A 23,946-nucleotide genomic window follows, 5' to 3' on the forward strand; every position below is an offset into this window, starting at 1 on the left:
AAATATTTTATGGGGATTTTAGGGGAATACGAATTTTTCAGTGCAAAATTTAGTTTTTGAATATCTCTTAATGGGGGGCGGAAAAACGATAAAATTTTTAGTATGTACGAAGAACTCGAGGTAAACACACGATTGCAAATGGTTTTATAAGCCTATCTCAAAATTTTAGCGTTTTAGGCGATTTTTCATTTTTCAAACTAACCTATCCCCTAGAAACAAAAACAATGTATTCCACTTTTCTTGTATTGAGATGTTTAAAAAACGTTCTTGAGCATTTTATCGCGCTTTATTAAAAAAACAACTTATGAATCAAATTAAACACGTAATTTTGATTTTAAAATGGCTGTACTTCGCTTTGTCACCCAAAAATATTTACCAATTCATTTTGGAAAAGAGTTTTTTTGAAAGTCATGCATAGGAATAGCTTTATGTCAGGATTCAGATTCTCAAAGAATGTGGAATACATTGGTTTTGATTCAAACCCTAATATGTAGGTACTTGTACATATATCGATAATGTATAACCCTGGAACAAGTTGACTTTGAAAGTGTTCAACCACACGTTTTTAACTCATTTTGGAATACGTTGTTTGATTCTAGGGGAATACAAAAAAAAAGAATTTGCTCCAATTTTTGAGGTCGCAGTTCTGGCTTCACGGCGCTGAAAATAAGGCAACTATTGACTTTTTTTGAGTGACAGTTTTTTCTTTGTTTTTGTAATTGCGTTCCATTCTACTGGAAAAGTCTTGGGCCGAATTAAGCCATTCGATTTCGATCATACGTTCACGTATTCACGCTATTTGTCTCTATCTTGATTAAATAGAGACAGCAATAGTCAAATTGTTAACGTATTATCGTAATCGTTTGCCCGAATTCGACCCCTGTCCTTGCTTTTCGTACAATGTAATAAAACAAAGAAAAGTTGTCATTGAAAATATGAATGTCAGCGAGAAATTTACTAGACATAAAAAAAAAAATTCATGACTTGGTAGTGGAATTTTAGTAAAATTCTTAGATTTGAAGTTAACTATGTTTTAAAATGTTTTATATAAACTTTTTAAATAAAACACAAAATACATTAAAATTTGTTCTTCAAAGAAAACAAATAACTTTTGAAATGAATTTGAGCTTGAAAAACTCAGCCTAATATTGTGATGTATTTTTACAAATTTTAAGCAAAAATTTAAAAAAAAATTATTTCTTAGTAAATATTGTTGTGGAAAATAAAAAATTGATATGCCAGTTTTTAGAAAATATTAACCAACACCTAAAACCAAATTATTTTGAAAATTAATTTTTCAAAAAAAAATTAACAATTTAGTTTTTTGATTTATTTTATTTAACCAAAATTTTGAGAAAATTAAACTTTAAAGTAAAGGAGCCCAGAAGCGAAGAAGAGAAAAAGTGGTTTCAGTCATCATTTGACAAATGAAGTACCGTTGGAAAAAAGAAAACCTTTAACCAACTTCAAAGTGAAGGATTTCATAATTTGTACCATTCACAAAACTTTACTAAAAACATATGTTAAACATAACAAGAACTATAAACAATATGAGGTTATAAGCAAAAGCACGCGACATAGCCATTTTGTTTATATTTTTTTTTTATTGTAAAAATTTCAAATGCGGATGCATTCAGGAAATTTTTTGTTTTCTCTTGTGTTTTTGTAAAGGAAACCGTCTTTCCTCTCCTCTTCACTACATCAACATCATCATCATCGTCGTCGTTGTCGTCCATTGGCATTTAAAATGTGAAAAAAAACTTCGCAAGTCTTGGCACTGCTGCGTAAGTGTAGTATGTTTTGGGTGTAGGTATGTTTATGTATTTGAAATTTATGGGCAGTTGCCATTGCCATCAAGTGATGGTTTGAAAATCATAGGGAAATCATTGGGTGGGATATAATCACCTCTACCTTGCTCTTCTAAATAACCTTCGCTAATGAACATACACGTGAGAAAATAAACTAAAAAAAAAACAAAATTTTTAATTGAATTGTTTAGCATTTAAGAACATTTTTTTTTCTTCGCAAAATTTGCAGTTAAAAGAATTATTGTTTTGATTTTTCAATTGAAAATAACAGCGGTACATATGTATTAGGGTGGGTCAAAAAAATCGAAAATTTTTTTTTTGATTTGGTACTCCGAAAAATCGATTGCTAGACCCCTCTAGAATATACACACCAAATATGAGTTCTTTATATTAATGGGAAGGTCCTCCGCTTTGCAATTTTCCATTTTTACATCAAGCTTCTACTAAAAAAAAATATTTTTTTTATTAATTGACTTTTTAGCAAATTTCTTTTCAGATTCTTGTAGGAAATTGAACGCTCTACAAAAAAGGCCTTATACACTTTTTTCGTTTATCTAACCGTTGAATAGATATTTGAGGTAAAAAAATCGAGAAAATCTTTAAAAAATCGTTTTTTGGTCTTAATTTTGTAACAAACTGAAAAATTATAATCATCAAACGCGCAAGACATATTCTTGTTGGGAATTGACTGCTCCACAAAAAAGGTCTTAATAACTTTTTTCAATTATCTAACCATTCTAAAGATATTAGAGGTCAAAGTTAAAAAAAAATATAAAAACTTTTTATATTTAAAAAAAAATTCCAATTCACTGAAACTTCATAATTTTCAAATCAACAAGATATATTCTTGTAGGGGCTTAAACGTTCTACAAAAAATTCCTTGGAATGAAATTGATTGCTTTAACCGTTTAGAAGATATTCGTATCCAAACCAATGCTCACTGATTTCAATAGTTTTCTTATGACCCGTATGCATTTCGATTTGGATACGAATATCTTCTAAACGGTTAAAGCAATCAATTTGATGCCAAGGAATTTTTTGTAGAACGTTTAAGCTCCTACAAGATTACGTCTTGCTAAATTGAAAATATTAAATTTTCAGTGAACTGGAAAATTTTTTAAAATATAAAATGTTTTCATAATTTTTTTTAACTTTGACCTCGAATATCTTTAGAATGGTTAGATTAATGAAAAAAGTTAACAAAACCTTTTTTGTGGAGCAATCAATTTCCAACAAGAATATGTCTTGCGCGTTTGGTGATTATAATTTTTCAGTTTGTTACAAAATTAAGACCAAAAAACGAATTTTTAAAGATTTTCTCGATTTTTTTACCTCAAATATCTATTCAACGGTTAGATAAACGAAAAAAGTGTATAAGGCCTTTTTTGTAGAGCGTTCAATTTCCTACAAGAATCTGAAAAGAAATTTGCTAAAAAGTCAATTAATAAAAAAAAATATTTTTTTTTAGTAGAAGCTTGATGTAAAAATGGAAAATTGCAAAGCGGAGGACCTTCCCATTAATATAAAGAGCTCATATTTGGTGTGTATATTCTAGAGGGGTCTAGCAATCGAGTTTTCGGAGTACCAATTCAAAAAAAAGAATTTCGATTTTTTTGACCCACCCTAATATGTATATATATTTTTTTTTTTTGAGTTATTTTTAAAAATATGTGAAAAAGTATTTTTTTTTTAAAATACAAAATATTGTATAACATGATTAGATGTATAAAATAGACTCTCGAAGGAGCGTCGCGTGCCAAAATTTTAGAGAGCAATCAGCAACAAATGTGGCCAATTAATAACATCTTAATTTGATTTTCTATCTATTAAATTGCCTGTGGGTGGTTTAGGTAATGGAATGCGATATTATAGATATACCTAGTCTATTTGTATGAGATGGAAAATATGTTGAAATTATTGCCTTTGGGATGAATTGTTTTTTGTCTGAGAATGTTTATCTAGTTAATTACATGAGAAGATTAAACGGAGCCAAAACTTAGGGATGTATTGATTTAATTTCGCTAATTTTGGCTTAGCTTTATTTTTGACCGTGAAAGGAATTTTGGTATTTGATTATGATAAATATAAATACCTATAGATTATCTGTATTTGTAAAATATGTAGGTGGCTTACAAACAGTCAGAACTTAGTGTGAACAAACATACACTCGCAAGAATACAAAAAAAAAGGGACCACTGTCTTGCGTTACCTACATTGAAGTTAGCCTATGACAATTATTCCGGTATAACATCAAGAATTAAAATGTAACAATCATTTCGGGATTTTTTCAGATGATTGTCATACTTGAGATATGTAAAATAAAAAGAATTGAAGTTTACAAACGAGTTTGCTGAAAAATTTAAGATTTCGAATTAAACCGTTAATTTTTGTACTAGTGATAAGCTTCTACAGATTGTTGTTTTTGTTATGAGTTTCTTATAATCTCTTGTGATAATTTCTCATATTCTTCTACCATTTTTTTTTTTTTTTCGAAAATGCTTCAAAGTTAGGGGAGAAGGGGGTACATCACAATATTACAACATTTAAAAAAATAATGTTTTTTAAAAAAAGTCATTTTGTCAAAAGTGCCCCGGGACCGGCGCACATTTGACTTTAAAAGGGGTACATTTGACAATGGTGGATTAAACCCCAAATCGTGTGCATTATATTTTTAAAACTATCAGCGGATCTTGCTCGTCTATTGTTTAATTAGAAAACAAAATAAATTTTTGGTTTTAAACAATCTACTAAACAATATAACGAAAAAAATAAATCAGAAAAAATTATTTTCTAAAAAGAAGAAGAAAAAACAAAAACCATAAAATATTTCAAAAAATCTCTCATTTAAATCTTAATCAAAATCAATCGATGTCGATTTCTTTTTAAATAATTTTTTAAACATATAATTCCCCAAAATCAACGTAAAACTGTGACCACATTGCAAGAGTCAAAGGTGCCCCGAAGGAGCCTCATAACTGTTTTTCTTTTTTTTTTCAATAACTAATACTATTTTTTACAAAGCTGGTTTTAATTTACTTAACTTTAAGCATAGTGCTACCAAAATATTGATTCACCATTAAAAAAACTTGTGGTCAAAAATTAGATCAGAAATACAGAAAACACGTGGTACTCCGCGAAAAGTTAATGAAAAACTGCGAAATTTCGCAAAATTTTTTTAAATCTAACCAAGCTTCTTTCTTCATCTAAACTATTGTTAATTAAGGGCACGTTCATACCGAAAAACGCAAAGTCAAATGTGCCCCGGTGTCAAATGTACCCCCGCTTACCCTAGTTCGATTTCAAATTTCATAGTTTCGAAGCGTTTCAGAGCATTTATTCAAACTCCTTTTCAATGGAAGAATAAAGTTGAAGAAGTTGGCAGTAAATTTTTGTTGTTGGGAAAAGTCAAAACGAAGTTGTTTCTTTTCCCAAAAGATCTGCAGCGACAATATGGATGGAAGTCAATGTTAGAACTGTTCCTCATATCCCGATGGATGCTGCACGATATTTGAGTAAGTTTAATAAAAACAAAAATACAATCATGGAAACCGAAAAGGTGTCCTTCCTTTAGGAAAAAAAAACGGTGGATGGTTCTTTGGAGCGGTGAATAAAAAATACATTTTTACGGCATAGTTGTGAAAACTATTTACCTACATCACCAAAAATGCAAGGTCACAAAACACGCTTAAATTCTAAGAGGTTCTCTTACTGGTCTAATACTTTCCTTATTAAACATAATGGCAAAGAAGTTTAAATGGATATAATACAGAATGCCATTATACCATGGACCGATCAATATAAGCTTCTTAAATGTCGATTCTACCAGAAAATGCGATCTCAAGCTTAGGGAAATTATAAAAAAACAAATCTGCTTTTAACAAAACAGTGGCTTTCTCAATAACCCGACCTAAATTACACTGGTCAACAAAATTTAACTTTTTTTTTGCCACAAGAACCAAAATATACTTTTCTAATAGTTTTTGGGGTGCTGAATCCGAATTTGAAGTCAGAAAAATTTGATTGGCCTCCGTTTTTTAAATATTACCGTTATAAAATGCTAAAAAACGTCATTTTGGCTGTTTTCGAGATTCTGTTTTTATGTGGGGTAATTCATTATAAACAAATATGTAACGGTTATTATAACAACATATATTCTTCTTTCAAAAACTGTTTAAATTATCCCGATATCTCTTTTATTGCTCGAGATATCTTAAGTTTCATTTAATAAGCCAAATAGAAACTAAACTTAATATAAAGTATAAGTCACTGGTCACAGAATTTTTGCCACAAGAACCAAAATATACTTTTCTGAAGGTTTTCGAGTTGCTGAACTCAAATCCGCAATCGGAAAAATTCTATTAGCCTCCGTTCTTGAAATATAACCGTTATAAAAAACCCTTTTTTGCATTTTATAACGGTAATATTTCAAGAACGAAGGCTAATAGAATTTTTCTGATTGTGGATTCGAGTTCAGCAACCCAAAAACCTTTAGAAAAGTATATTTTGATTCTTGTGGCAAAAAAAGTTTAATTTGGGTGGCCAATGTTGTTTCTGATTCAAAGACCGCTACTTAAATTTTAAATATCTCGGGCAATTAAAGAAAGATTTAAACATTTTTTAAAAGAATAAAACTAGCTCTTATAGGCAAAGTTACAAATTTATTCATAATAAATTACTCCACATAAAAACATATCCTCGAATACAGCCAAAATTACGTTTTTTTGACATTTTCTAACGGTAATATTTCAAAAACGAAGGCCAATCAAACTTTTCTGTCTTCAAATTCGGATTCAGCACCCCAAAAACTACTAGAAAAGTATATTTTGGTTCTTGTGGCAAAAACCTTGTTGACCAGTGTTATTTAGTTTCTTAATTCTTGAATTTCGTGAAAAATCGCATATTTTCCATACAATTTCAATATAATAAGCTCAATGTGTTTTCTTAAGTAAATTAAGTTTTGGTATCATTATACCTATCATAAATCCCTCAATTAGTTCTTTATTCAAAAATCAATAAAAACTTCTTCATTCGAAAAAGAATTTCTAAGAACTTTTTGAGTTTAATATAGTATTGGAATTATAAGAATTTAATAATGTTACAATTTTGGGTAATATACCTAAGAGTATTTAAAATTTGTTTTTATAGATTTTAAAAGTATTTTTTGTTGATTTTTGTATCCTTTTTTTTTTTAATTTACCTTCTAAAAAACAATTTTTGTATTGGCTTTCACTGAAACGTAGCTTAACATATATGATATAAATATTTAATCCATTTAAATGTAAAGTAAAAAAATCTTAAAAAAAAACAATTATTTTTTCTTGTTTGCTGTTTTCAGCACACAAATCGTTATTTTCTTCACTACTTCTCCCCGTGACAAATGATTTTATCTTATAGATTCCTTGAACTTTCCTTACGCGTGCCTCATCTTGGCTAATTTTCATAGAACAATGTGCTATATTTAAAATAAAATAAAAAAAAATATTCAAAAAAAAAAAACCTTGACGAGTAAGCATTTCGAAAATAGTTCTTGTATTTTATTTCTAACCGAATGCGGGCGGTATTTTAAAATCAAAAGAAACAATATTATTTTTTGTTTATCTTGGCTTGCGTAGACTTTCAAATACATAAAGTCATAAATATAAACAAACATTGCATATTTCTAACAGTTGAACATATCTAATGTCTTATATTATTTAAACATTTTCAAAAAAATTATTTGAAAAAAATACATAATAATTGCTGTTCGCACTTAAAATAAACCGGCATACAAAAGCTATTATGTGTCTGATTTATACCAATAAAATTGACCTACATTACATATTTTTCTACTAAAAGGGGAAGGAATACATAATAATAAATAGGAATAATCATCCGGAGTAAAAGAAAATTATATATATGATTTTTCACTAAAGTCTCAGTTCAGCGCACTTTGAAAATCAGCCGGCAAAAATAAAATATATATAATTCTCTAAAACCCCTAAAGTAAACACTTTGAAAGAGCAGCAAGAATGAGCCAGCTATATAAATTTATGTTCTGTTTTCTTGTAGAAAATAAAACACAAACAAAAAGAAGAAGGATAAAATAAAAACACAAAAATTTTTTTGGATTTATTCCAGGTTTATTTCTGTATGCGTTTTTTTTTGAAAAATTAAAACAAAATAGAAAAATTTATACAAATGTGTGTTTGTGTGAATGCGAGTTTTATATATTTCTAAACCGCATATTTAAACTAATGCGTTGGCAAAAATGTTTTCATAGATCAATTTATTAGCCTGACACATGTGAATTAAATTGGAAATTATGCTATGGATGTTTGAACAGAAAAAAAAAATAAATACAAATTTTGTTTGTATAAATATTTTAAGTTTGGGAATGATTGCATCTTGTTTGGCAGGGTTTTGTGGCGTACGTACTAAAATTTGAAATTGAAGCTTCTAATTGTATATTTCAGAAGAATTGTTCAAACTTAAAAAAGTAAAAAAGCATGTGCATGTGCATTGTACAGCAATATTCAAGTACGAAAATGTTTAGAAAAAATAATGCTATGCTCAAAAATAGTAGACAGAAAAATAACACCAATAATATAAAATTAAGTCAAAGCTCCTCTTTTTAAATAGAAAGTTAAGGTTGCGCCTAAAGTAATTGAAAATGGATTCAACATCGGATTTTATTACAACTTGTGTCAAAAATCGACTTTCAGCTTCCTAAAGACAAAAAAAATAAACTAAATAAAAGAGAAAAGGAACGCATCCTCCAAACAAATGCTGAAGAAAATGTGTTTGTACAGTACAATGTACACCTTCAATAAGAAATAATAGAAAAGTTGCTCATTGTATGGACAATTTTGACAGTTGTGTCACAAAATTACTCGTAAAATGTCAATCGTGTTCATTAGGGTGGGTCAAAAAAATCGAAATTCTTTTTTTGATTTGGTACTCCGAAAAATCGATTGCTAGACACCTCTAGAATATACACACCAAATATGAGCTCTTAATATTAATGGGAAGGTCCCCCGCTTCGCAATTTTCTATTTTTACATCAAGCTTCTACTAAAAAAAATCATTTTTTTTAAATCGATTTTTTACCAAATTTCTTTACATATTCTTGTAAGAAATTGAACGGTCTACAAAAAAGGCCTTGTACACTTTTTTTTTTGTTAATCTAACCGTTTAATAGATATTTGAGGTCCAAAAATCGATAAAATCTTTAAAAATTCGTTTTTTGTTCTTAATTTTGTAACAACTTAAAAAATTATAATAATCAAACGCGCAAGACATATTCTTGTAGGAAAAAGATTGTTCCACAAAAAAGGTCCTATTAACTTTTTTCATTAATCTGACAATTCTAAAGATATTCGAGGTCAAAGTTAAAATAAAATTATAAAAACATTTTTTACTTTTCAAAATTTTCTAATTCACTGGAAATTCATTATTTTCGAATTAGCAAGATATATTCTTGTAGAGGCTTAAACGTTCTATAAAAAAATTCCTTGCAATCAAATTGATTGCTTTAACCGTTTAGAAGATATTCGTATCCAAACCAATGCCCTCTGATTTCAGTAGTTTTCTTATGACTCGTATGCATTGCGATCAAATAAAAAAAAAAAAATTTCAATTTTTTTGACCCACCCTAGTGTTCATGTAGCATAACATATATAACCAATCAAATTAAAAAAAAAATGGCGATAAACTTTTATCAGAGAAAGGAAAATTGTGCAAAAGTATCAAAACGCTTTGAAAACGGCTACTTTTTCAATCTTAACAAAACAAATTCGATTACTTAATTTTCTCATTCGAAAAGCTTTCATATAAAAAGCGATATAAGGATCAAATTCGATAAAATTAGAACTGACAACTGTTTTTTAAACAAATGATTTTTGTTTTTGGACAGAACAGAACTTACATATTTTCGTAACTTTGATACCGTTTAAATGCACGACAGTCACGAAATCTAATGATAATTGGAAACTAAAACGGAAGAATAGGTTTATCAAAACCAACAGAATTGTGAATGAAGAATGAAAATCAAACATATTTTTCAAAACTACAGTCTTTTCGAATAAAAATTTGATAACCTTAAAAAATTCAAATAAATACATAGCATAGAAGCTTTAACGAATGCCAGTAAGAAAGCGGTACCACAAAAATCAATCGGAAATTTTGTACCAAATATTCGAAAGTGTTTCGACGATAAATGTTTGAGACTTTTATTTTCTTGAATCATTTAAATGTTGTAGTACGAAACATCAAATTTGAAAAAGCACACAACTTTGGTTTATATTAAAAATGCTACAAAGTGTACAGCACTTTAATAAACAGCAAATTAAAAAGCTATTCTTTTTCTGAGGAAAAATGTTCAATCGGCCTTATCACGAATTCCATTAGTTTCAGAAATTTTCTACGATTCCCGAAAAAACAATCACAAAATCCGATCGTAGTTACTTTTTTGTATTAAAATTTCCATTACGAACGGATTCCGTGATTGTTTTATGGGAATCGTAGCAAGTTTCCGATACAAATGGAATTCGTGATAAGGTCGAATAAAAAAAAAAAAAATACCAGAATGCAAACAAACTGACACACAAACTAAATAAATAACTACCTAACTAATAATGCAATTAAATCATAAAAGTCAATTTTGACCCACTTCTAATTATCGTTATCTGATGACAACACAATATTTTGGTGGACTTGACTCTGAGGAGGGGCATTAAAAGATTGTCCTGTCCTAAATACACAAATATTAACTTTAATTTCTATCAATCTTTTGCGAAAAAGCCTGTATTTACATACATTTTCCAAGTTAAAACAGTGCCTATTGTGGAACGGATTTATTAGACGAAACTTATGTTACGTTTCTAATGTATTCTCATTTAAAAGATTCACTTTAAATCACCTGATTTATAATACGAAATCATTTAATTTTCATGATTTGTAGGAGATATAACAAATCATGGAGATAAAAATAACTTTCGTATTAATAATTGTCTAAGGTTTTAGCTTACTTTAAATTATTATTCTCGGGCGGGTTAAGTTTATGTTTCGAGTGTTTTCCTGGTATCCTCCTGCTCCTATAACGTTGATCGCATAAAATTTATTTGCCATTTTAATTTCCAGCCAAAGTCAATGAATCGCAGTCGATATGGTAAAACAAAATCGAAACTGGAAAATCGCAGCCGAAGTTGGTAATCTAATGTTAAAATTGGTAAAACGCAAATGAAACCAAAAATGGTAAGTTATAAACCCCTGTTTTTATTTTCGTTTACGAAAGCAATACTTTCGTTTTTAAAAATTAAGTGTTCCACATTTCTATTCTTTTTTAATTCATGTGAATTGTGGTGTTCTAAAAAACTATATAATTTTTGATTTCGTTTTGATTTTGGCACACCATGTTTAAATCGGTGTGAAAATCAATTTCGCTTACGAATTTAATCCGAAGCGAAAATCAGAACAGGGGTGATAGTCTCAATCCTGGCCGAATCTGGTAAGTATGTAGCAGCTGAAACTGGTAAATTTTTGTCAGAGCTGGTAAATAGCAACAAAAATTGGTAAATCGCAGATCCAATCTATTAAATTGCAAACGAAACTAATAAATCCAAAGCGAATCTTTGTAAAAAACAAAACACAACCTTAGCTGGTAAATTGCTGACAAGTTTGCAAGTTAGTGCAACGAAGGAACAATGTTGTAGAAAAGACTTCTCAAAGACCGAAACAGTATTGGAACAAAAATCTTGTAAAATAAGAATATATCGTTACTGAACTCCAAAGACTAAAAAAAGTTTAAGTTTAGCATATTTATCTAATTAGAGGTATTCACTATAAATGATTTAATTATACATCTATTGAGCTATGATTTTTTAATCATAGCTTTTAATTATGTTCATTTAATTTTTTTTTAAATTCAATGAACATAAAATGTTTACTCACATTTTCACAGTATAAGTTTTTTAAATAATATATATATTATTCTTCTATATACAACATACGCGCAAATACATAAGGATATACAAAAATAAAGTTGACATTCTTCGAGTTATTTCAGCCTCGACGATGCTTCGTCTGGAGGAAAAAATTAAACACCAATACAAACACAATTTATCATTTGCCACTACACACACACAATAAAAAAGCTTATAGAAAATTAAAATTGAATAGAAATTTTTTGATTGAAGTTTGTACCTCAACTCATCACAAAAAAATTATATTATACAAAACAATAGGTATTTTAAATGATTTCACTTTTCACACTTTTTTTTTTTGATTATATTTTGTTATTTAAACAAAAAAAAAGAAGAAAAATCTTCAGATTCACAAAAACGCCATGATTTCATTTCATACAGAAGAAGAAAAAAAAAAAAAATACCGTAAAATTGAAAAAAATTAAATTTAAAAATAGCTTTTAGCTATTAGAAATAATTTTCTTTTTTTTCATTCATTCATTTAAAATAAAATGATTTATTTTACAAAAGGTTTTATTCTTTTATTACAACATCATCTTACATTCATCCGATTTTGATTTATTTGAAAAACAAAAACTTTTTTTGTTTTTGAAACCAAGTAAAAGTTACTTAAGAAAATATTTCACCGTAAACGCGTGAAAAACCCGTCCGATCCGAACCGAAAATTTCGAGAGTACCCCATTCGATAGGAAGAAAATTGAAAGAAATTTTTTTGACACATCTTTCTGTCTCTTCTTTGCGTAGACGAAGAAGAAGAAGAAATCTTGTGAGTCTCTCTGAATACAAAAATCCTAAAAATAAAATGAGAAAGGGAATGTTTTATTTTCGGCCTCAGATTTTTGAATTTTCTTATAGCACTCTTGTATATGCACATAGATGCTTATACACAAATACAATTGTGTCTTTAGTGAAAGCACAATAAGAAGATGAAGATTTTAAAGGAAATTCTACTGTTGTGTATGTAAAACATTTGAAATAAGAAGATACGTATGCGTTGACAGTCTAAATACATTATGTTTTCTAATGGTTCTATGGCTTTAGATAGAAAAGAAAGTTTGTTTTTTTGATAAAACAAAGCATTTACGGAAATTTGAGAAAAATATTAAATAAACAATTTTATTTAGAGTTTTGGTATTTTAATTAGAATTTTAAATAATTGTATTTATTTTATCAGGAATACAAAATAACTGAATGTTCAAATATGAAATTATAACGGAGTTACGAATAACAGAGTTACGCGCGACAGAGTTACGGCCGTCAAAGTTACGCGAAACCGAAGTTACGAAAAACTAGAGTTACGAATTCTAAAGTTATGTTAAGCTATGACATGTGATTTTTGGGTTGGCAACAATTGCGAGGAAATACAAATACAAACAAGAGATTAACATTTTTCCCATTGGTCAGAACTAAATGAGTTAAGCGAAAATGGGTGTTATTTAATCTTGTAAAATTTTGATTAGATATGTATAGATATACAAAGTGGGTATTACAAAATACGCTATTAATAATAATATTAATTAATAGAAAAAAAAAAAAAAATACGTAGGTGCAATATTAGTTGGACAAATAAGAAGTTAATTTCAATTATGTCCCTCAAACTTACATAAGTATTAGGGTGCTTCTTAAAAATCAATTTTCGAAATTTTAATGGGACACCCTTTCATTTTGTTCTTCCTGCCTTAAATATAAATTGGGTAAAATTTGGTCCAGTTTAAACACGTTCTAGGGGTCGCTACCACAACTCAAAGTTTTGAAAAATACACCAAATTTTGTTTTTTTTCTCAGAAAATTTAAAAATTTGTAATCACAATTAAGTACTTTATATTAAATCTTTAACTGTTTTGAAAGAAGTTTTGATAAAAATACAGCGGAATAAAAATGAAGTTTAATTTTGAATATTTTTGAATTTGACATTTTTTTGTGTTATTCTGTTGAAAAGCTTAATTGAAAAATTCAATGATTTTATCTGATTGTTTATGAGCCTAATATCTTTATTCGACAGACAGTTAACTGACTGTTTATTAGAAGATTGAAAAATCGGGTCTTAAACGTACTTTGTATTGTAACAAAAAAAATTTTGTTGCAATTGATCTTTTTTTTTACTTAAATCTTTAGTGAATGGTAGCGACCCCTAAATTTTAATATTAAAATCGGAAAAAAATACCATACACTATGCTTATATGGTAGAACATAATACAGTGGTGTCCCATTATCGAAATCGAAAAAAAAGATTTTTTCGACCATATAAGAAGCACCCTACTAAATAGGGTAAAAAGGGGTAAAACAAAATTGCAAAAAGTGTATTTTCTAATTGCAACGTTGTAGAAAGTTGATTTTTTTTTTAAATCGATGGATAAATTTATTGTATAACAAAGGTATTGAACAAATTTTAAAACTTTAACATGTAGTAGAATTTTGACAAAGTGGTGATTATAGGAAGAGGAAATTTTCTTTGATAATTTGAAAAATGTCTATCTTATACGGGTTTTTTTTTTTTAAGTCTCTGCGTTTCGAAATATGAATCTTTGAAAAACACCTACTTTTTAGAGGTATTTTTGGTGTTGTCGGCCATGCGCATGCATGTGCAAAAATATTGGTATTTTAAAATGATTTTGGACCGAATAACGGGAAAAACAAGTTTTTTGTCCCAAGTTTTTTGATCGTCTTCAACCGTTTTCTTTTTTTTTTAATTGATTGGGTTCAAAAAATTCTAGCTCTTTATGTAGATATCGTAAAGAAATGGTTGATATGAATATTTTGAGCTGAAACAATAGGGTTTCAGATGGTATATAATTTATTATAGGTTGTGACATAAAAAATGAATTTAATGGTGTTAAATTGATTTATTTCCTATTTTCATGAAAAATGATTGTTTTCAATAAATTATTTTTATATCTTTTACGCATTGTAAAAATTTTAGTATGCCTTTATTCTTTAGAAAAAATATTAAACTTTTTAATAGTGTAATTTTTTTTGTAAGATTCGTTTTTGTACTGAAGTAGGTTAGGAGAGCATGTGTTTGGGGACTATCTAGGAACATTTGAAGATTCGTATATGGCTAAGGCTAAGACCACTGAAAAAAGCTTCTTCAGATGATAAATTAATTTTCTGAGCAATAAAAATAAATTAAAAAAAAAATTATTCCAGAGGGATTTCCCCCCTTAAATTGATTGGATTCAAAAAGTTATTACGTTTTTCTACAAAACATACAGATATAAATATGTAAGGTCTTAATCTTTACTATAATAATTATTATCTTATAATTTTTTTTACAAGAAAGTTGACAAATAAATAATTGTTAGATCATTTTTATTATAATAAAAGCACACAACCAGTTTTCTTATGACGCTATCACTTAAAATTATGGTCCGGAAACCGACATTACAGACAACCACTTTTTGAGGAAATGGTAACGGAGTTACGAATAACAAAGTTACGCGCGACAGAGTTACGGCCGTCAAAGTTACGCGAAACTGAAGTTACGAAAAACTAGAGTTACGAATTCTAAAGTTATGTTAAGCTATGATATGTGATTTTTGGGTTGGCAACAATTGCAACAACAGTTCACCACACCAAAATAACGTCTGTAAAAAAAGGGGTGGTTTGGTTATTATTTTAATATAAATAATAACAAAGTGGGTATTACAAAATACGCTATGAATAATTATATTAATTAATAGAATAAAAAATACGTATTTGCAATATTAGTTGGACAAATAAGAAGTTAAATTCAATTATGTCCCCCAAACTTACATAAGTATACTCATGTTTTTTTTCTATTTCAACGTTTTTGCGATCTTCTCACAAAAACAAAACCATATTATGTATATCTATACCTATCCAATCAAAATTTTACAAGATTAAATAACACCCATTTTCGCTTTACTCATTTAGTTGTGAAGAATGAGAAAAATGTTAATCTCTTGTTTGTATTTCCATAATTCCATATCGTTCCTCGCAATTGTTGCCAACCCAAAAATCACATGTCATAGCTTTACATAACTTTAGAATTCGTAACTCTAGTTTTTCGTAACTTCGGTTTCGCGTAACTTTGAGGCTCGTAACTCTGTCGCCCGTAACTCTGGTATTCGTAACTTCGTCGGTTTCCCCTTTTTGAGTTATTCTACAGTCATTTAAGGACTCTGATCGTCAATACAAATAAATCCTCCTATGCGTAAATCGAGTGTTAAACTCTCAAAGTCGGTGATCATTGTAGTTCCTAAAACGCTCGTTATAATTGAATGCTATTCAGCATTTTGAAAGAAATGCAAATTTAGTCTTTGATCATGACTTTTGACAATGACAATGACATGACAATTGAAAAACATACTTTCATAATTTAATATTCTTGCTTTTATTAAATAATTTCAACTTAACATACCTCTGATGCCCCCTGAGCATTTTTTAAACGTCTCCCCTCGTAAAAGCAATAATTTACAATTAACTTTAAATGTTCAAGTTAAATCCATTATTGGCTATACTTTTTCAAATAACATTTATTTGAAACCATCTAAGTTTATTATACTAGTGGTTTTTTTTATTTTCTTATTGTTCCCCTTTATCCTTGGCATACTTATCCAACATATATACATTTACTTTTTTAATGTTTAAACTTGAGCAATCTAAAGACATTTTCAGTTGGTTGACTGTTTCCGGTTCTTTGAATAAGAAATAAAACTAATTTTCCATTTTATTTGATATAATTATTGAATAAGTATAAATAAAAAAACATACAGAGCAAAAAAAAAAACTGCTCCCAAAATACATTTTTCAAATGCGTAAGCATAAGTGCCTCATAAATTTAACATAAAGAAGAAAAAAAAATACTAAAAATCTATAAAATCACCACACAAAGACGAAACAATTTAAAAACTCATACAACATACTACAAAAATGCTTTTTTAAAAAACACACGTGATAGCTTTCTGAGTTTTACCATGAGAATTCATCATCATCATAGATACAGATACCCCAAGTATCTTGGTGAATGAAGATAACTTCAACTCTAAGGATTTGATTTATTTTCTATATGTATACCAACCATCCTTCTCGTCCATTGAAACATGTATGTACTATACACACCACAACCATAACCCTTTTCTTTCACCACTTCAGAGAGATGTTGCAGTGACATTAACTTTTATACAAGAATTTAAAAAAAAAAAAATTAAAAAAAAAAAAAATAAAAGATAAAACACTCCTTTAATCATGAAGGTTTTGTACTGCAAAATTGAAATCCTTGCCAAGTAGTTTAGAAATGAGATGATGTCTGCTATTCATGTATGTTCAAAGAAATACTTTACTTTATTTTGTATGAGAGAGAGTAAAAAGCCTCTTTGGTTTTTCAGGTTTTTGTAGTTGAATGCTGTGCTGCCTTTGTATCCAAGATTGCATGAAAGTAGAATAATGTGGTAAAGTTTTGTATGCCCTTCGACGGCCGACAACGATGACGACGAAGTCGATGCAGTCATGTTGCAAGAAAAAAACCCGCAAAATTTCATTCAACAATTTTTGAGAAAAAATACCTTGGTATTATAAAATTAATAATTTAAACAATGTGTAAGGTTCACAACATTTTTTTATTAAATAATTTACCAGGGTTTTCACCTCCAAAACTGACAAAAGTCTGTTGTGATTGGCTTCATTATACATTCGTGCTTCAAAAACAAATTATTGATTTATGTTTTTTTCTACGTAGGTATAGATTACAGATTCACTTGAAACTCTTACTCAAAAATTTTATAAATAAATTTAACGGAAGTATCGATTCTTAACATAGAATGTCGTTTACTGTCCCAAACCTACAAATTCATGGAGAATATTATGTTTAAGTAGTGTTAAGAAAAGATATATATTTAGTGATTGAATTTTTTTTTTTTAATCCTTCATTAGTATTCCGTATTATATATGCCTTTAGGTTAATATCTTACAAATATGCTATAGAAATTTTTGTATCTCCAATAGTTTATTTTTAATTTTTAATTAAAATTTATGCCGCACTGCTAAAAATTTCAGCTGGAACGGTAGAAGATGGCGTCACTTTTTCGTGGATGCAACCATGGTTCATCGATTTATAAAACGTTATCACGTCAAAATTATTAGTTGGATTCATTTGAAATGCTCAGACAATATTTAGTATACATATCGTTCTTCGTCCCACTCACGCCAAAAACATGAATGTAAAAAAGTTGAAAACATGGTAAGGTCGGTTTTCTAAAACGACACTCTTATATAAATTCTTTTTGTTTTTGCTTTAAAAATGAACTGAGTTGTAGAAAAAAACACTGCCTTAGTAAACAAGCCTTAATTTTATTATTTTAAAATATCACCCAGGGTTTGGCTTTTATGATGTGAAAGAACTTTTGGAGATAATTAATTAGTCACCGTTAGAATTCTATTTACACACGGTGGACAGGAAGCATCGATAAGTTGCACAAAAATGTCGACAAAAACCTCAAGTTGGGTTGTATTTGTTGATGATTATACGTGTAAAATCCGTTGGAATTGAAATCCTAGCTGCTCCTTTTCAAAAGTTATTTTTTACTATGGGAGGGGGGGTCCATCTCCCCCCGTTTAGTCGGGAAGGGCAATTTTCTAAAATATCACGTTAAATACAAAAAAAAATATTAAAAAACAACGGCAACACTTACAGTTATGAATGATACCTTTTTCAAAAGCTAGAATTGTACACTTGATTCTTATTTTTAAATCAAATTATTGCAATTAATTGTTCTCGAAATAATCAACTTCAAATTCAAAATTTGGGAAAAAAAGTTTAAAAAAAACACATTAAATACTATTTTAACCAAGACTGTAAATTTAAATATGAAAAAAATCAATGAAATAAACTGCCTCAATTAATTTATAATCAAATTCTGAAAATTATATGCTTCTATGCCTTCTAGTTTTTGAGAAAATTGAAAATTAAAAAACTACTTTTTATCAGATTTGTATTTTTTAGCTGTTTTCGTGTTTACATAAACATAATGCTTGCAAGCAGTATGCCCCCTTCCAACCCCCCTGCTTGGGCACACTTTTATAGGATTTGGGAAGGGTGCGAGTTTGGGTGAAGGCAAATTTTCTTCAGAATTCTTCAGAATATAAGCGAAAATAGTTAAGAAAATGAAAATCTGATAAAAAGGTAATTTTCTTATTTTCAATTTTCTCGGATATTATAAGGTATAGAAGCATATGGTTTTCAGTATTTGATAAGAAATTGATTGAGGCAGTTTATTTCATTGATTTATTTCATATTTAAATTTACAGTCTTGGTTAAAATAGTATTTAATGTGTTTTTTTTTTTACTTTTTTTCCCAAATTTTGACTTTGAAGTTGATTATTTCGAAAGCAATTAATTGCAATAATTTGATTTAAAAATCAAGAATCAAGTGTACAATTCTAGCTTTTGAAAAAGGTATCATTCATAACTGTAAGTGTTGCAATACAGGGATATTCCAGTGCACATAATTTGCAAACTTTTGATGCTAAATGGTCGAAAAAAAAATCTTTAAAAATTACTTCATTGATGAAAATCGATTATACTGCAAAAATCGCACAGTATCATAACAGTGCCTTCAAATAGATGGGAAAGGAGACAAATAAGTTTATAGTGCCAATACCAACGACACATTATTTGTGGTTCGATATATCTACTTATGTAGCTAATTTGTTGTTTTAATTGAGAACATTAAGTTATTTATCGAATGTCACACAACATGTTATATCCTTTGTGGTTTGTAGACTATCCTTCTAGGCATTGTATCTTACATTCTGGGACCTAAAAATACGAATCGTTAAGTACTGCACTTTTCCAAATATTGTTTGAGGGGTAAATTTCTTTGAAAACAGAAAATCAAGTGTGACATAGTTTAAAACTGTGAATCAGATCCACATCTTGACATTTCCCAAAGATTTACCAGAGTCATAACAACTTATGACGAGATTACACAAGTTATAAGCCCCTTTAGCATTTAAATTTTAGGTTAAGATTGCTTTTAATATTTTCTATATAGCTGTTTCATCTTGAAACCATTTAGATCATTAGCAGTTGAGGTAGATTTTCAAATTTAATTTGTTGAAATAATTTATCTAAACTTGTTTCGTTTTCCATGTAAATGTATTTAAAAGAGCTTTTTCCAGGAAAATTAGCACAACCCTCAAAACACACATTAAAATGAAATAATGTTCTAGTACTTTCATGTAAAAACTTAAAAATTCCCTCACCTAAATCAACCATGAAGACTATATAAAGAGCGAGACAAAAAAATATTCACTTACATTTTTTATTTTATGAATGAATAGAGCAACGATGGCGGTGTGGTTTCTCAAATTACTTGCCTTTTCATTGCGAATTTCTATGACAAGTTTTACACTATCGTTCAAACCACTATATAAAATGTAGATATGGCTAAAGATACGTTAAGTGATTCATCGCATCGTCAGTATGACGCCATAACTTGAGGTTTTCACTTTTTGTGATGTTTTTATTTTTTTTTTTTTTTTTCGAAAAAAATACACCACATGGAATTATTGCATATATAAATCTAAAGGTATATATTGGTTGGAGACCGTATTTAACCTTAAGCAGGTGTGCACTGCAATGCGAAAGCAATTTGCTGGGTGTGAAAGCGTCGCACGTGTGAATAGAATTTGTAATTATGCTTTCAAAATATAACGTTCATAGATCCAAAGGAATTATTATGCTTGGCAAGTCTAGTCGAGTCGGTGTCTTTTCCGCCGGCAGGGATCATTAAGTGAAACGTTGAGTCGAAAAAAATTTTTGTTTTTTTTTTTTTGCTTGCTTTTTTGTTCCGTCTCAACTTTGTGATGTTTGTATAGCTTTTTTTTATGATTTAAGAAACTTATTTAGATTTTAAACAATGATATCAAATTAAAAAACACTTTTGGCAAATTGTACCTTTACACTCTTGAGTCTTGACAGGCAAAAATATTAGTTCAAAACAACTTTTTAGCTTAATTGAAATGACATTGAAAGTTATACTTAGTTTTTGGTTTTTGTACCTATATAAAAGTTCAAAGCTGTAAGGTTATTTGTGTTTGTAAGTAAAGACCTATTTTCAGGAATATAGGTTAGCTAGATTGGCTAAGGGAATATAATTTGGCACATTAAAATTGCAGTGGATTTTCGAAAAATGATACAAACTTTGCGCTATGCCAAAATTTTTTCATTTGACTTTTTTTTGTCAATTGGATTTATTTCAAAGTTAAATAGAACAATTATTTAATTTGGTCGATATTTTTTATTACATTTTCCTATACCTAGATGCAGGGTTTCGGAATTTCACTTCCCAGTTAAAGGGAGCTTTATTTGGCTTACAAATGAGACTTTACTTCAAGGTCTTGGGCATATCATATTCAATAAGGCATTATAGGTGGTTCCTAGTAAACCGTCAAATATGTTTGTTTTCCAGTCAGCAGCACTATAAATCGATGGTAAAAGTGAATCGATTAATTTTCCAGGAACGATTTGCCCCTCTTGTTGACGAGGAATTCAATATTATTTGAAATTTCGTTATCAAATTGTTTCTAAGAAATTTTGATTTTGATTTTGAGAGAATAAAGGTGTGACTAAGTGCACATGCACATGTTTTTACACTACTCATAAACCTATGTTAATGTACCATGTATAACGAAAGTCTTATTTTTTTGGCTTCTTGGTATGGCTTAACCAACTTTTTTTTTCTAAGAAATAAACCTTACATTCAAAATCTAATCGTCGGGATTTACTTCAAATTTTATAAAGACAATTTTTTCATCTTTCTTAATCGCTTCTCTTAAGCATAGTTGGCAACTATATATATAAGTCTAGAATTGTCAATTTTTTTATGAATATAAATAGGGAAGATGTCAAAAATTGTGCTATAAAACAAACAAAAAATGAAATAAATGGTCTAAAAGTGCGGTTTACAATTTTTGAAATTTGTTTTAAAATTTTGAATATGAACAGTTGTACCTAAATAATCAAAGATCAAACATCTTTTTTATATCAATTTATCTAAATTTTTAGCTTATATACAGTTTCGAAAAAGAAAATTCTATAGACGTTTATGCTGTCCTCCATTTTGGAACCACTATTTCGTATTTCTTATACTATTATGCTTGAATGTACTAAATTTCATGACCTTTATTCAAGAAAATGGGATAGTCAATAGTCAAAACTTTTTTGACCGAAAGATTTTTAAATCTTCAGCGAGTTCATGACTTTCACTGATTGTGTCAAATTTCATTTTTGTTTCTTATTTGGTTAATATAATAATTTACTAAATAGTTTATAAATGAGTAAAAATAGGATTTTTGCCATTTTTCGACAAATTTAAATTTGAACCATTTTTTTTTTTTTTTTTACTTAATATTTAACTCATAGAAGAGTTCTCTAAAGCTATTGTATCCAAAAAATAATATGTTAGGGTGGTCAAATTTGTTTTGGAAAATACCATTTAAAACATTTTTTTTTTAACTTCAGAGCCGATGAGCGACCGGAAGATATGAACCGATTTTGATTATTTTTTAAACCCATCTAAATCTTCACCATTCGCAACTTATACAAGCTTTTACGATTTGAAATTCGAAAAAAAAATTTTGCATTTTATGCATGAATAGATCTCACGAATTTGCTTTTGTAGTTCAAAGTACCAACTATATCTCTCAGAAGAAAATAAAACTAAACAGGCAGACAAACAGACGAACGAAAACCACTATTTGGACTTCTCAATCTTGGCAATGTTAGTTCTGATTAAAACATTGAATCTTTTTGGGTACATCAATCAACAAACATTTTGGTGGAAAAGAGTCAAAGTGGTATTGTATTTTAAGTGCACTTGAAGACCTTTGAATTTTGATGCATCTGTGACAAAAGTAAACATTGCCTTGAACCTTTCAATTGAAACGGACAAAGATGGTAAACAGAAGAACAACGAACGATAAATCTATTTAAAGCTGGAAATATTCACCGAAAAAACTAAAAAAAGCAAAATTTATTAACTAGAACCATCCTTGTCTCAAAAACCAAACATTTGAAAGATACTAAAGAAAATCTACATGAGAGACAAACAAACATTTTTTGAGATATTTAATAAATGAAATATTTAACTCAACCTAATATTTTATTAAATTTTTAGTACCAAAAATCAAAAGAATGTTGATTCTATTCAGGCACCTTTAAATGTACATATGTATATTTCGGTTAAATGTTTCCAAAAGAAAACTTAAATCAAATAAACTGTCAATACAAACCAAACAATAGCAATAATATTGTTCTTCATTTAAAAAAAAATATTGTCTGTTTCTTAATGTGAATTTTTAAATAGGTTGTGATTAATGGTGTCGTCAAGGCGGCGCCATTGGCACATATTTACGTATAGTGCGTGGTTGTCAATGAATGCACAAATTGAATTTTTTTTTTCCCCTGAAAATAAAAGTTTAGTCATAAAGTGTATATATTTTTTGTATTTAATTTCACAGGAAGTTCAGTGGCCTTATTTATACACCGAAATGTTGAAAGTCTTAAAATTTTAATATAAACATGGTTAATGTTAGCATTCTACTTTATAATGTCTCAGGGGGAAAAACTATGAAGTCAATTAACAAGTCCCAAATTAAACTTCAACAAACAACAAATGTTCTTTTGAGGGAACCAAAAAATAAGTAGGAAGTGATATATTGCATTTCACACTATAAGAATGGGTGGTATGACAAAACTTATTTAAAACGAATCGAATGAATGAAACATGTATTTTGAAAATTATTGCTACCGGAGGCGGATGTTGTACACAAACCTTAAATTTTACAATTTTATATTTTCTTGTAAAATTAAAAATCGTTAAAGTTCTTGAGAAGTATATAAGAATTAAAACTAAACTCTTCGAACAAAAATTGAAAAAAAAAAATATTCCACATGCGCTCCAGTGACCCTTTAATCTTTATTTTTCATATAAGCTTGTTTAGAAATTTAACTAAGGGAAGGTCGATATATCTGGCTAAACGCTTTTAATAGAGTAACTAAAACACAAACAAAATGGCAATATTAGGGAACCCGGCCGAACAGCTCTGATTTTGATGATCTTTTTTTTGAACGTCGGTAATTGAAAATACTTTAAGTCTTTGGATTAAATGGATTGATTTTTTTAAATTTAATTTAATTTTTCAAAAAGATTGTCTAG

The 23,946-nt window shown here is 28.7% G+C and overlaps 1 protein-coding gene across 6 annotated transcripts in view; it reads right to left on the bottom strand.

The window, feature by feature from the left end:
* The window catches only part of LOC129915455 (uncharacterized), an 81,409-nt gene that overhangs the window by 31,864 nt on the left and 25,599 nt on the right, over window positions 1-23,946 (bottom strand). Inside the window, exons 1-2 of one of the 6 annotated variants that reach the window (XM_055995000.1) lie at window positions 12,309-12,842; window positions 11,736-11,867 (exon numbers count right to left, since the gene is read on the bottom strand). The exons of 4 other annotated variants lie outside the window; for them this stretch is intronic. The gene's annotated coding sequence lies outside the window, so the exon portion shown is untranslated. Of the gene's footprint in view, window positions 1-11,735; window positions 11,868-12,308; window positions 12,843-23,946 lie in introns of those variants that run through there. One more of the 6 variants, XM_055995001.1, reaches the window with a different exon arrangement.

This window comes from Episyrphus balteatus, chromosome 3 (genome assembly GCF_945859705.1).
Source record: "Episyrphus balteatus chromosome 3, idEpiBalt1.1, whole genome shotgun sequence".
Classification (NCBI taxonomy): domain Eukaryota; kingdom Metazoa; phylum Arthropoda; class Insecta; order Diptera; family Syrphidae; genus Episyrphus; species Episyrphus balteatus.